At 37.0% G+C, this 14,639-nt stretch overlaps 1 long non-coding RNA gene across 1 annotated transcript in view; it reads right to left on the bottom strand.

Moving 5' to 3' along the window:
* LOC129032654 (uncharacterized) overlaps positions 1 to 14,639 on the bottom strand; it is a 31,369-nt gene that overhangs the window by 13,743 nt on the left and 2,987 nt on the right. The window lies entirely within an intron of this gene.

Raw genomic sequence — 14,639 nt, forward strand, 5'->3', positions numbered from 1 at the left:
CAATTCGGTCAAGGTACACTAGGTCAGTTGCTAAGAACCTCATGTTTCTTCTAGTAGTTACATAAACAGTTAGATGTGTTTGCTTTTTTTTTTCAAAGACTAAGGAAAAGGGAAAATTGCTGACACAATTACCAAAATAATTAATTAAAAGCCAGCCCAGTCCGTAACAGCTGCTTTCAGTTGTCTGGAGTTTGCCCTGAGGCAACAGCACCTTACAGCTCCTTTCTCAGGCAAGGAATGCTGCCATTATCTCGTTCTCAATGGAAAACCACCTCCCCTGCCACATCCCTGTAAATTGTTGAACCTAAAGGGCTTTTTTCTCCACCCAGAAAAGAAGGTAATGGAAACTAAAGTAGGCTGTTCAACCATAAGCCTTGGGAAGCTTCCCAAAGCCTTTATTCTTGTCCAGAAGCTTCTAAAGAGGAGGCCTACGATTAGGGAGATAAGCAATACTATCAAATTTTTGGAGCCTGGAAATGCTTTCCCCAACCCCATTTGTCTTTTAAGTAAGGGACCCAGAATGAGAAATAAATATTTGGGAAAAACACAGGAACTACATTTCAACCTTATAAATCCTTTTTTTAACTTTACGTGTTGAAAAGTTTTAGACACATATAAAAGTAGAGAGGATAATATAATGCACCCCCATGTATGAACCATTCAACTTCAACAGTGATGAACTTGTAGCCCATCTTGTTCATTATTTTGAAGCTAATCCCAGCCATCACATTATTTTAGAGGTTTTAGAGATTTTTTTTATTTGTTTGTTTTTTGTGACAGGGTCTTGTTCTGTCACTCATGCTGCAGTGCAGTGGAAAGATCACAGCTCACTGCAGCCTTGACCTCCAGGCTCAGGTGATCCTCCTACCTTAGCCTACCTTAGCCTCCTGCATAGCTGGGACTACAAGAATGTGCCACCATACCCAGCTAATTTAAAAAAAAAAATTTGTAGAGAGACAGTCTTGCTATATTGCCCAGGCTGGTCTCAAACTCCTGGGCTCAAGTGATCCTCCTGGCTTGGCATCGAAGTGCTGGGATTACAGGCATGAACCATCACGCCTGGCCTAGAGACACTTTTGTTAACCTAAAATTGTCTTCCACTTTTCAGAGGTCAGGAAATCCAAATGAAGGAAGAAAAATGAAAACTTCAGCTAAAATCATTACAGTGGTTAAGGTAAGTTATATAAACTTCTTATACTCTAAGTGGACTTTTCATTTTAGCCTCAAAGTTCACACTTGTCAATCATGAGTCAACAAATATTTATTGAATGTCCCTTAAGTGCCAGGCTCTATCACCACAAAACCTAAAAATAGATCAATGGGGGATCTATTTTTTAAGTCTCTCTAGCAACAAAAAACTTTTGATTCTGTTAACTAATATTTAATCATTTTAAATCAAAACCAATTTTCACATTGATAGGGACAGGAGACAGGAAAATTCTGTGCAGAAGAGGGCAGGTCCCCAGCGAGGGCCTCACCTTCAAGCCTGGAACTGTGGCCCAAAGTGAGAACATACATCCCTGTTTTCCCGCTTGAATATTGCCTTTTCCAAAACCACCCATGGCCTCCCCTGCCCCCATCCTGTGCCCATACAAACCCCAGGCTCAGCCAGCAGAGAGAGGAGAAGAGGAGATGCAGCTGGATGTCAGAAACTACCGTTGGAGAGAAGCAGCTTGACTTCAGAGGCACAGCTTGATGGCACAGCTTTGGAGAGGGGTTTGGCCATCCCCAGCCAGACTCCAGAGAAAGATTACCTTCCCCCAATCCATCCCCTTTGCAGCTCCCCTTCCTGCTGAGAGCCACCTTCATTGGCAATAAAATCCCCCACATTGACCATCCTTCAAATTCATTTATACAACATTCTTCCTGGATGCCAGAAAAGAACTCAGGTGTGGGTGCAAAAGGCTGTCATACTGACCCTCTACTGAGCTGTTAACACTTAAGCTGTCCATGGATGGCAAAGCTAAAAGAGCACTAACTACAACACTCTTTCTGGGGCTTCAGCGGTCACGGGCACCCTCAAGACACTGCCACAGGACCGGTACAAAGTTTGTCTCTGCTTGCACCCCAAAACGCCCACCCCAGCTCGTGCACCTCCTCACCTGCATACTCCCTTCAGCAAGGGGTTAAGCACTGTGGGTTCGAGTGAGTAGAGCTTGCCCCTGCCGGTGCTGAAGCAGCTGACTAGTTCCGGTGCCTGCACTCCAGTTCCTGCCCACAGAGGGGTCAGGGAAATTTCCTGCTTCAACATCATTGAGGTGCTACAGATGTACTAGGTTTATTAATAGTGCCCCACAAATTAAAAGTAAAGTTATGCCTGTTTTTCTATTTTCTTAAAAAAAAGTTCAATGGCCCCGATATATGAATACACAATTATTTTTCTAGGAACAGACATAAAAAGTGGGAATGCATATGCATTCCTAGAGAAACAAATTTTTGTTGTCACAAAGTAAACAAGCTTATATTATTTGTTAGAGCTCAGAAACAACATGATAACTTTATCAGACATTTAAAAAAGAACTAACACCAATTCTACTGAAACTACTCTGAATAATAGAAGAGGGAATACTTCCAAATTCATTCTATGAAGCCAGTATTACCCTGATACCAAACCAGACAAAGACACATCAAAAAAAGAAAAGAAAAATACAGGCAAAATCCCTAATGAACATTGATGCAAATATCCTCAACAAAATACTAGCAAACTGAATTCAACAAAAAAGATCATTCATCATGACTAAATTGAATTTATCCCAGGGATGCAAGGATGGTTCAACATACACAAAGTAATGAATATGATACATCATATCAACAGAATGAAAGACAAAAATTACATGATCATTTCAATTGATACTGAAAAAGCATTTGATAAAATTGAATATCTCTTCATGATTAATAAAACCTTCAAAAAATTGGTATAAAGGAACATACTTCAACCCAATAAAAGCCAAATATGACAGACCCACAGCTAGTATCATATTGAATGAAGGAAAACTGAAAACTTTTCCTCTAGGATCTGTAATATGACAAGGATGCCTACTTTCACCACTGTTATTCAGCATAGTACTGGAAGTCCTAACTGGAGCAATCAAACAAGAGAAAGATATAAAGGGCATCTAAATTGGAAAGGAAGAAGTCAAATTATTCTTGTTTGCAGATGATATAATCTTATATTTTGAAAAACCTAAAGACTCCACACACACACACAAAAACTATTCAAACTGATAAATTTGGTAAAGTTTCAGGATAAAAAAACAACATACAAAAATTAGTAGCATTTCTATATGCCAACAGCAAACAATCTGAAAAAAAAATTAAGAAAGTAACCACACTTACAATAACTACAAAAAATAACTGAGAATTAGCTTCACCAAAGAAGTGAAAGATCTCTACAATGAAAACTATAAAACACTGATAAAAGAAGTTGAAGAGAATACACAAAAAATGAAAAGATATTTCATGTTCATAGATTGCAAGAATCAATATTATTAAAATGTCCATATATCCAAAGCATTCTTCAGATTCAATGCAACCCCTATCAAAATACTGATGACATTCTTCACAGAAATAGAAAAAAATAATCTTAACATTTATATGCAACCACAAAAGACCCAGAATAGCCAAAGCTATCCTGAGCAAAGCAAACAGAACTGGAGCAATCACGGTACCTGACTTCAAATAATACTACAGAGCTGTGGAAACCAAAACAGCATGGTACTGACTGGCACAAAAACAGACACATAGACCAATGGATCAGAATAGAGTATCCAGAAACAAATTTATACACCTACAGTGAACTCATTTTTGACAAAGGTGCCAAGAACATACACTGGGGAAAGGACAGTCTCTCCAAAAAACAGTGCTGGGAAAACTGAATATCCACATGCAGAAACTAGACCCCTATCTCTCACAATATACATAAATCAAATTAAAATGGATTACAGACTTACATATAAGACCTAAAACTATGAAACTACTAAAAAAAAAAAAAAAAAAGAACATTGGAGAAACTCTCCTGGACATCGGACTGGACAAAGATTTCTTGAGTAATGCCCCATGAGCACAGGCAACCAAAGCAAAAATGGGCAAATGGAATCGCATCAAGCTAAAAAGCTTCTGCACAGCAAAGGAAACAATCAACAAAGTGAAGAGACAACTCAAAGCATGGGAGAAAATATTTGCAAGCTACCCATCTGACAAAGGATTAACACCCAGAATATATAGGGAGCTCAAATAACTCTATAGGGAAAAAATCCAATGATCCTATTCTAAAATGGGCAAAAGATCTGAATAGACATTTCTCAAAAGAAAACATATAAATGACAAACAGATATATGAAATGGTGCTCAACATCATTGATCAACAGAGAAATGCAAATCAAAACTACAATGAGATATCATCTCACCTAAGTTAAAATGGCTTATATCCAAAGACAGACAATAACAAATGCTGGCAAGGATGTGGAGAAAAGGCAACCCTTGTACACTGTTGGTGTGAATGTAAATTAGTACGATCACCGCAGAGAACAGTTTGGAGTTTCCTCAAAAAACTAAAAATAGAGCTACCATATGATCCAGCAATCCCACCGCTAGGTATATACCCAAAAGAAAGGAAATCAGTATATTGAAAAGATGTCTACACTTCTATGTTTGTTGCAGCACTGTTTACAATACCTAAAATTTGAAAGCAACCTAAGCATCCATCAACAGATGAATGGATAAAGAAAATGTACATATACACAATGGAGTACTATTCAGCCATAAAAAAGAATAATATCCTGTCATTTGCAACAACATGGATGGAACTGGAGGTCATTATGTTAAGTGAAATAAGCCAGGCACAGAAAGACAAACTTTTTCATGTTCTCACTTATCTGTGGGATTGAAAAATAAAAACAATTGAACTTATGGAGATAGTAGAATGATGGTTACCAGAGACTGAAAAGGATAGTTTGGCAGGGGCGTGAGGGGTAAGTGGGGATGGTTAATAGGTACAAAAACATAATTAGATAGAAGGAATAAAATTTAGTATTTGATAGCATGACAGAGTGACTACTATCAACAATAATTTATTGTACATTTAAAAATAACTAAAAGACTATAATTGGATTGTTTGAAACACAAAGGATAAATGCTTGAGATGATGGATATCCTATTTACCCTGATGTGATTATTATGCATTGTATGCGTATATCAAAGTATTTCATGTACCCTATAACTATATAGATATACGATGTACTCACAAAAATTTAAAACAAAACAAACAAATAAACAAAAAGTTGAATTCAGTTTATTAGAATTCCCAAACATGAATAGAAGATCTAAGATAACTCTTTTTGCCATCCTGAGAAATTTGGTAAGGTTTTCTGGTAGATTTTCTACACAGAAAAAAAAATACTCTTTGAAGGAAAAGAAGAGCCTTTATGACTTTAATAGGACAACCCTTTTCCAGAGTCTCTCAGAGGCTAACATAATCCTGTATATACAGATTAACCTGTGCCTATATTCCTGAAAAGACTGCAGTAAAGGAAAATTCAGGCCTCATTATAGGGTCATTTTACATTTCAAACTGCAGTTTTCTTTTTCTTTTTTTTTCTTTTTTTTTTTGAGATAGAGTTTTGTTCTTGTTGCCCAGACTGGAGTGCAACGGTGCGATCTCGGCTCACATCAACCTCTACCTCCCAGGTTCAAGCAATTCTCCTGCCTCAACCTACCAAGTAGCTGGGATTACAGCACATGCCACCACGCCTGGCTAATATTGTATTTTTTAGTAGAGACGGGATTTCTCCATGTTGGTCAGGCTTGTCTCGAACTCTTGACCTCAGGTGATCCGCCCGCCTCAGCCTCCCAAAGCGCTAGGATTACAGGCATAAGCCACAATGCCTGACCTGCAGTTTTGTTTATAATCGAAAAGTCCATCTTTACAAACTAGCAGTAAGGCTCAAACAACACCACCACCACCACCACCACACACATACACACCCCAAAATTATTGCCTAACAACAAACATCCTGATATCTACATTTATTTTTCTTCCCTTTACTTAAAATTCTATTTTCCGACCAGTTGAAGAGTCCTCCTGTCCTAACTTAGTTCATTAAAAATATCAGTTTCTTTCCATGGCCTCCAAAATTTTTTTTTAATTTGAAAAATTTTTACCTCAGTTCTGAAAGGACTGTCTCCTGAAAACATTCCCACTTCTGAGTGCTTCCTACTTTAGGAGAACAAAAGTTCCAGCTTTCAGTATCCTTAGAGTACACAACTCTCTGCCTCAGATGGACCCAAATTCTCACAAAAACAAAAGAGAGACATGGGATGAGACAATGAATTCTCAGTTGGCCTCACTGCCAGACTTGTATACAATCCTCTCTGATGTCTTCTAGATCTTGGGCAGCTTGAACACTTGCTTTATTGTATATATTTAAGATGTACAGCACAATGTTTTGATATACACATACACAATAAAGTGATTACTATAGTCAAGTAAACTAATATATCTATCCTCTCACATACTTTTGTGTGTGTGGTGAAAGCACCTAAAATCTCTCTTAGCAAATTTCCAGTGTGTAATATTTTTAGCTGTCTTCCTCATGTTATTCATTAGATCTCTACACTAATCCATCCTATATAACTGCAACTTTGTCCCCTTTAACCTACATCTGCCCATTTCCCCCGTCCTCCCACCCCAATCGCCATTATACTCTCCATTTCTATTTATTCAGTGTTTTAAAAGATTTCATATATAAGTGAGATCATGCAGTATTTTTCTTCCTGTGGTCTGGTTTCCTCAAATGTCTTCAACACAAACTGTATATTTGCTAAATAATGCTTTGTGGTCCTGAGTCAAATATTATTAAAACTTGATATGTTGGGAACTCCAAGCCAAGAGGAGAAATACTTCTAGACCTCTCCACAAGCTGGTATGTCTTCAAATGGAGTAAAAAATGTAAATAAAAACTTATTTGAGGTCCATATGGAATGTGTGATTTTCTTTGGAAAATAATCATTCAGACAATTACTTATGAAGAAATCTCTTCAATGCCATCTTTGCTAGTAACTGCCAGGCTATTTTCCATTCCCACCTCTAATATTAACATACCATGACATACAATTCTATAGAGCCAAAAAGATATTCAAAAGCCCCCAAATAAAAGAACTTGAAAGTCAAAAGGGGACCAATTCTTACAGAATATTTTGATAATAAATGTAATTCCAGACACCCAGACTCTTTAGGGACTTAAAGTCCTAAATCTCTAAGATTGTAAATGAGAAAATTGCAACCTGAGATATTATGCCAATGGTCTAAAGTTTTTAGTGGCAAGAACCACTTATTTATTTCAACAAACATTTACTGAACATCTACTCTATAGCTGGCAAAAGAAGACATTTTGGAATAAAGAAATGCAAGACACAGTTCCTGCCCCCACCTCTGGTTGTTCACAGTCCACTGGGGATACCTACCTAGTGAGCAGAGACACAGAGTGATAGGCTCTTTGATAAAGGCAGTCACAAGGTGAGGCCCCAACTCACAGAGCAAGAAACCAGAACAAACTTTCTGGAAGGGATTTGTCCTGAGCTGAGTCTTGATGAAGGTGAAGGAGCTGCTTAGGAAAGAAAGAGATCAAGAGAAAAGGGCCTGGCTCTCTAGGTCTTTCCGCATTCACATTAGACTAGTGCACTCTTAAAATGTTTTGGTTTTGAGTTTGGTTTTGTCCGTGAATTATTTTATCTCTAGGTCAGAACATAGTGCTAAAGGAGTGAAAGCCACACCAGACACCTTAAAATGTCTCACACTAACCACAAGGGGGAGTAGGTTAAAGATGGCTGAATTCAGGTGAATCACTCATCACCATCACTAAAACCCACCAGCAAGTAGCCTAGTGTTGCGGGGCATGGGCCGAACCTCCCTATAAAGGCAGCTTTGCTTACTGAGTTATTCATTTTATCAATCTGTGTACTTTTCAAAAATCACTTTAACATGTAGGCAGAAAATGAGAAATATTCAGTAAAAATATGTAAAACAAATTTATTAATTCAAGTATTTATTGAGTTCCTATTATTTGCCATGTAGATATTACAATAATATTCTAATCATACATTTAAGCCTTTGTAAAGAGGTTTAGGGCTTTAATTTTTTCCTCATTTACTCATTTGTTGCTCTAAGCCTGAATTTGGAGGTGTTCAAAGACTAGAAAGACAGGCATAGACAAGGGTATATTGATGTATAGAGGAAGGGAGAAGGATGGAGAAGGAATGGTTTGAAAGTATCTTCAGAACAGGCTGCATAAGTGACTAAAGTTTTCAAAAGTGGGGTTTGTGGATATCTTAAATTTGTGTGTAGTGCCACAGTTTGTAGAGTTGGAGGATGATGGTCAGAACTCACCATTTATTCATTCATGGTAGCTGTGGGTTCTTCCCTTTCCTCTAGGCTCTAAACAATTGGTTATCTTTGGGACCACTGAAAGAAAGATCATATTTCTGATCAAAATTTAGGATCCATGGTCTGCCACATATAAGTGTTTTTATAAGGAAAATGGGATAAACATTTAAAAGCAGGATTGTCACTTTTTTGTCCCTTTTCAGTGTTAAAGATGTCAAAATAAGAACATCTTGGTGGGTCCTCTGGTGAGATCTCTCTCTCTCTCTCTCTCTCTCTCTCTCTCTCTCTCTCTCTTCCCCTCTTGGTTCCCAGGACTAAGAAAAGGATAGATCAAAGGGACAGTAAATACAGCCTATGCCTGGAAGACTTAACATTGTAGCTGTTTTGTTGGGGATGGAATCTGGAGGTTGCAATAGAGTGAAAGGAAAAATGATCTAGGAGTCAAGACACAGGTAAAATTCTGGCTTTGCTGCTAAATATCTGGATGTGTTGGGCAAGTCATTTAGTCAACCTAGGCCTCAATTTCTCTATCTGTAGGAAATAATGATGGCTGAAATTTGTTAAACATGTTTTACGAATCTATCAACAGTTCTGAGAGGCTTATTTGGAGGGGGATGAAGAGATCAGTGGTCTTCAAACTTAACTTTTGTGCAAGGGAATCCTTTCGTAAAATGAAGTCTTGTATGGCTCCCCAATACATAGCACAGATAAAAGTAGTATACCTATTTCATAAGTTACTGTGTATAGCATTTCCTCATGAGACATTTGAAGATTATCATGATCTATGATTTCCACCACATCAAGCTTTGATCTGTAACACATTTGAGTAGTAAGAATTTTTTAATTTAGTTTTTCAAATAATAAAATAAATGCAATGAAATGTGTGTGGATCCCTAGAACACAGTTTAAAAGCCACTGAATGAGTTTATCTCTGAGGTCTCTTCTGAATCTGATGTTCTCCCCATCTGAGCCTGGCAAAAACTCCTGCCAAGAACACATACACACCAGTCACTTTTCTCCCCCATGAAGGAAGATGCCTCTTATATTTCCCAGCAGAATCAATGCCTAATATTAAAAACATGTCAGTGTGACTAGTTCTAATTCAGTCTCTCCTTCAACAGGTTTTGGGGCCAAAGGTACTGTTACATCTGTGACAGTTGTAACTGCTTTGGGATTCTACTTGGACGCACAATGTGTACATCTGAATATTCCCAGAAGTATCTGGTCAAGCTCAATAAAATTTTGAATGTCAGCAGACCTGAAATCGAGTATATAAGAAACCTGAACTAATATCACATAGTGAATTTCAACAATGCTGCTTGGATGGTAAGAGAGGTTCTCATCACTCTTTACCTGTGTGACCCTGGCCACTTTTCATTTGGGACCTAGTTTCTTGAACTAGAGATCAACGTTATTTCCTTTCCAGCTAAAGTATTCTTTATTCTCTAGTTAGTTAACATCCTTCTGTGATCAGCTATACTGCCTGTATCTCCACCACTTCTCATTTACCAGCTGGGCTGTTTTCATGGACATACATTCTGTACAGATTTTCCACTGTGTAATTCTGGTGATTCTACATATGAATTAAATGTTTTATGTTTGCACTTAAAACTGGAATTGCATGATATGAGATGAATGGTAAAATTTACATTTTAATTTTTAAACTCAGAACAACATTAAATAGTAAATAAAAGACATAAAATATTTATGTATACATTTAACAAAATATCTATAAGATCTCATGGGTACATGAAGAAAACTACAAAACTCTAATGAAAGAAATCAAAGTAGATCACTAATAAATGAAGAGATATTCCATGTTCATGGATAAGAAGACTCAATGTTGTTAAAATATCAGTTCTTCCCAAGTTGATCTACAGATTCAATGCAATTTCAATAAAGTCGTCCAGAAAGTTACTTTGTGGTGACCAACAAACTGATTCTGAAGTTTACATAGGGAGGCAAAAGACCCAGAATAACCAACAAAATATTGAAGAAGAACAAAGTCAGAGGACTGACACTATACTTCCTCAAGAGTTACTACAAACTGCAGTAATCAAGACAATGTGGTATTGGTGAAAGAATAGACAAATAGAGCACAGGAACAGAATAGAGAATCTGGAAAAAGACCCACACAGTATTGTCAACTGATCTTTGACAAAGCTAAGTTAATTCACCGGGGAAAGGATAGTATTTTCAATAAATGATACTGGAACAATTAATCATCCACATGCAAAAAATGAATATAGAATCTAACCTTATACTACACAAAAATTAACTTAGAATGGATGACAAACCTAAATGTAAAACTATAAAACTTCTAGAAGACAACATTGGTGTTAGATTTCATTACAATAAAACATTTCTGCTCTGTGAAAAACTTCATTAAGATGATGAAAAGATAAGGCACAGACTGAGAAAAAATATTTGCAAAGGACGTATCTGAGAAAGGACTGTTACCCAGGATGTACAAAGAACTCTTAAAACTCAACAATAAAAAACAAACAATCTAATTAGAAAGAGAGCAAAAGATCTGAACAGACACCTCTGCAAAGAAGATATACAGCTGGCAAGTAAGCATATAAAAAATGTTCCACATCATATGCTGTTACAAATTTGCAGATTAAAACAAAAATGAGATACCACCACATACCTATTATAATGGCTAAAATCAAAACGAGTTAAAAACTTATGCCCACACACAAAAGAACTGCACATGAATGTTTACAGCAAATTTATTCACAGTTGTCAAAAATTGGAAGTAACCAAGATGTCTTTTGGTAGATGAATGAATAAACTGTGGCATATCCATACAATGAAATTCAGCAATAAAAATAAGCTATCAAGCCATAAAAAATCATGGAAGAGAAAGCTTAAATTCATATTGCTAAGTAAAAGAAGCTAGTCTGAAAAAGCTACAAATTATGTAATTCCAACTATATGACATCTGAAAAGGCAAAACTATAGAGACAATGAAAACATCAGTGGTTTCCAGGGATTGGGGAAAATAGTGGGGAAATGATACAGAAGCGAAGCAGAAGGAATCTACTTTTTTTTTCAACTTTTTTTTTTTTTTTTTTTTTTTTGAGTCAGGGTCTCCCTCTGTCATCCAGGCTGCAGCGCAGTGGTGCAGTCTTGACTTACTGCAACCTCCACCTCCTGGGCTCAAGTGATCCTCCCAACTCAGCCTCAGTAGTAGCTGGGACTACAGGTGTGCCCACCATGCCCAGCTAAGGTTTTTGTATTTTTTTGTTGAGACGGGGTTTTGCCAGTGTTACCCAGGCTAGTCTCAAACTCATGGACTCAAGTGATCCACCCTCTCAGCCTCCCAAAGTGCCAGGATTATAAGCGTGAGCCAACATGCCCGGCTCCAACTTTTATTTTAGACTCAGAAGGTACATGTGCAAGTTTGTTACCTGGTTATATTGCATGATGCTGAAGTTGGGGGTAAAAATGATCCTGTCACCCAGATACAGAATAGTACCCAACCGTTAGTTTTTCAACCCCTCCTCAACTCTCTAATAGTCCCCAGTGTCTATTGTTGCCACCTTTATGTACATGAGTTCTTGATGTTTAGCTCCCACTTATAAGTGAGAACATGTGGTATTCGGTTTTCTTTTCCTGCATTAATTTGCTTAGGATAATGGCCTCCAGCTCCATCCATGTTGCTGCAAAGACCACAATTTTGTTCCTTTCTTTCTTTTCTTTTTTCTTTGAGACAGAGTCTCACTCTTGTCACCCAGGCTGGAGTGCAATGGCACGATCCCAGCTCACTGCAACCTCTGCCTCCCAGGTTCAAGTGATTTTCCTGCCTCAGCCTCCTGAGTAGCTGGGATTACAGGCACCTGCCACCATGCCCGGCTAATTTTTTTTTTTTTTTTGTATTTTTAGTTGAGATGGGGTTTCACCATGTTGGCCAGGCAATTTTGTTCTATTTTATGACTGTGTAGTATTCCATGGTATATATGTACCACATTTCCTTTATCCAACCCTTCGTTGATGGGCACGTAGGTTGGTTCTATGTCTTTGCTATTGTGAATAGTGCTGCAGTGAACATGAAAGTATTAAGTGTCCCTTTGGTAGAATGATTTGTGTTCGTTTGGATATATACCCAGTAATGGGATTACTAGATCAAATGGTAGTTCTGTTTTGAGTTCTTTGAGAAATCTCCAAACTGCTTTCCATAGTGTCTGAACTAATTTACATTCCCACCAACAGTTTATAAGCTTTTCCTTTCTCCACAATCTCACCAACATCTGTTGTTTTTTGACATTTTAATAATAGTTATTCCCACTGGTATGAGATGGTATCTCATTGTGGTTTTGATTTGCATTTCTCTGACGATTAGTGATGATAAGCATTTTTTCATGTTTGTTAGTGACTTGTATATCATCTTTTGACAAATGTTGGTTCATGTCTTTTGCCCATTTTTTAATGGAGTTGTTTGTTTTTTGCTTGTTCAACTCTTTAAGTTCCTTGAAGACTCCAGATATTAGATCTTTGTTGAATGCACAGTGTGTGAATATTTTCTCTCATTCTGCAGGTTGCCTGTTTACTCTGTTGATAGTTTCTTTTGCTGTACAGAAGCCCTTTAGTTTAACCAGGTCCCACTTTTCAATTTTTGTTTTTCTTGCAATTGCTTTTGAGGATGTATTCATCAATTCTTTCCCAAAGCTATGTCCAGAATGGTGTTTCCAAAATTTTCTTCTAAGATTTTTATAGTTTAAGGTCTTACAATTAAGTCTTTAATTCATCTTGAGTTAATTTTTGTATATGGTGAAAGATAGGGATCCACTTTCATTTTTCTGCATATGATTAGCCAGTTATCAAAGGATATTTTTGATCAGTGAAAATATTCTGTATGATACTGTAATGGTAGATATATAACATTATGCATTTTTCAAAACATGTAGAACTATACACATTAAGAGTGAACTCTAATATAAACTATGGATTTTCGTTAGTAATTATGTGTCAATATTGGTTTGTCAGGCATAACAAATGTACCACACTAATGCAAGATGTTAATAATAGTGGAAACCTGGAGGGAGTAATATGAGAACTCCACTTTCCACTTTCTTCTTTTTTCTTTTCTTTTTTTTTTTTTTGTAAATCTGAAATTGCTCTAAAAACCAAAGTCTAGTAATTAAATACAACACCACCATCACAAGCTGAGAGAGAGCATGAAAGAGAATAAAAAGCTTTTTTTAAGTACCTTTAACAGCACTTTTTTTTTTTTTTTTTTTTGCGTTGCTTTCTGAACAAAGGGTCCCACATTTTCATTTTGCTGTGGGGCCAGAAAATTATGTAGCCCTGTTTATCACTTTGTATAAATAATAGCTAATGTTTATTTAGCGCATATTATGCAACAGGTATTACGGTACCTACTTTCACATATTACTTCATTTAAAATTCACAACCCTACGATATTTTATATATTTTATAATGATCTCTTTTACATATTTTAAAATATTTTATAATGATATAATTAACCCCATGATAATATTTTCATGCCTATTTACAAATAAGGAAATCAAGGTTTAGAAAAGTTGAGTGTGTTGATCGAAGTCACTTAGCTGGTAGGAGAAAGGGTCAGATTTGAACCCAACCATCTGATTCCCAGCTCCTAACCACCAGCTATAACCACCACCATGTTAGATTTCAAGCTCTCTGAAATCTATGCTATGACCACTAAATATAAACCTCACTGATTACAATGCTTAGGCATGTGCCCAAAGGATAGCCCTGCGATTTTAATCATCCTGGGTGTAATGTGAAATATTCCCAGCCAGCAGATACTTTTAACAAAACCCCTCAAATTCTTTGGATGATGCAAGCTGCATAAATGCACAAGAGTTATACGAACATTATGAACAGTACTTCTTTAGAGACTTATAAATTACGAAGAATTAACTTTCTCTTAAAAATATGCACTATGTATGTATGCTTTTATAAAGCAGACCTGGGTAATCAATTTTGAACTGAGAAGGCACACACTAGATTTGAACATCAACAGCAAAAAATCAAAAATAATCCTCTTAAGCTTGTTTGGCTAAGTTCTTTGCCATACTTGTTCCTGCTTTCTTTCTGACTTGCTCAGCACATAGCTATGGGGTTAAGCAAAGGAGACCTTTTCATCTGTGCGGGTTATGAGGCGCAGTTGTCTGTACAAAGTTTAGGGCTCTCTGCCAATTCCATAGGCCTCAGCTCTGCAGCACAGATGTATGCCTCAACTTACCAGATAAACTAGGCTCCAGTCT

Source organism: Pongo pygmaeus, chromosome 2 (genome assembly GCF_028885625.2).
Source record: "Pongo pygmaeus isolate AG05252 chromosome 2, NHGRI_mPonPyg2-v2.0_pri, whole genome shotgun sequence".
In the NCBI taxonomy this organism is placed as follows: Eukaryota; Metazoa; Chordata; class Mammalia; order Primates; family Hominidae; genus Pongo; species Pongo pygmaeus.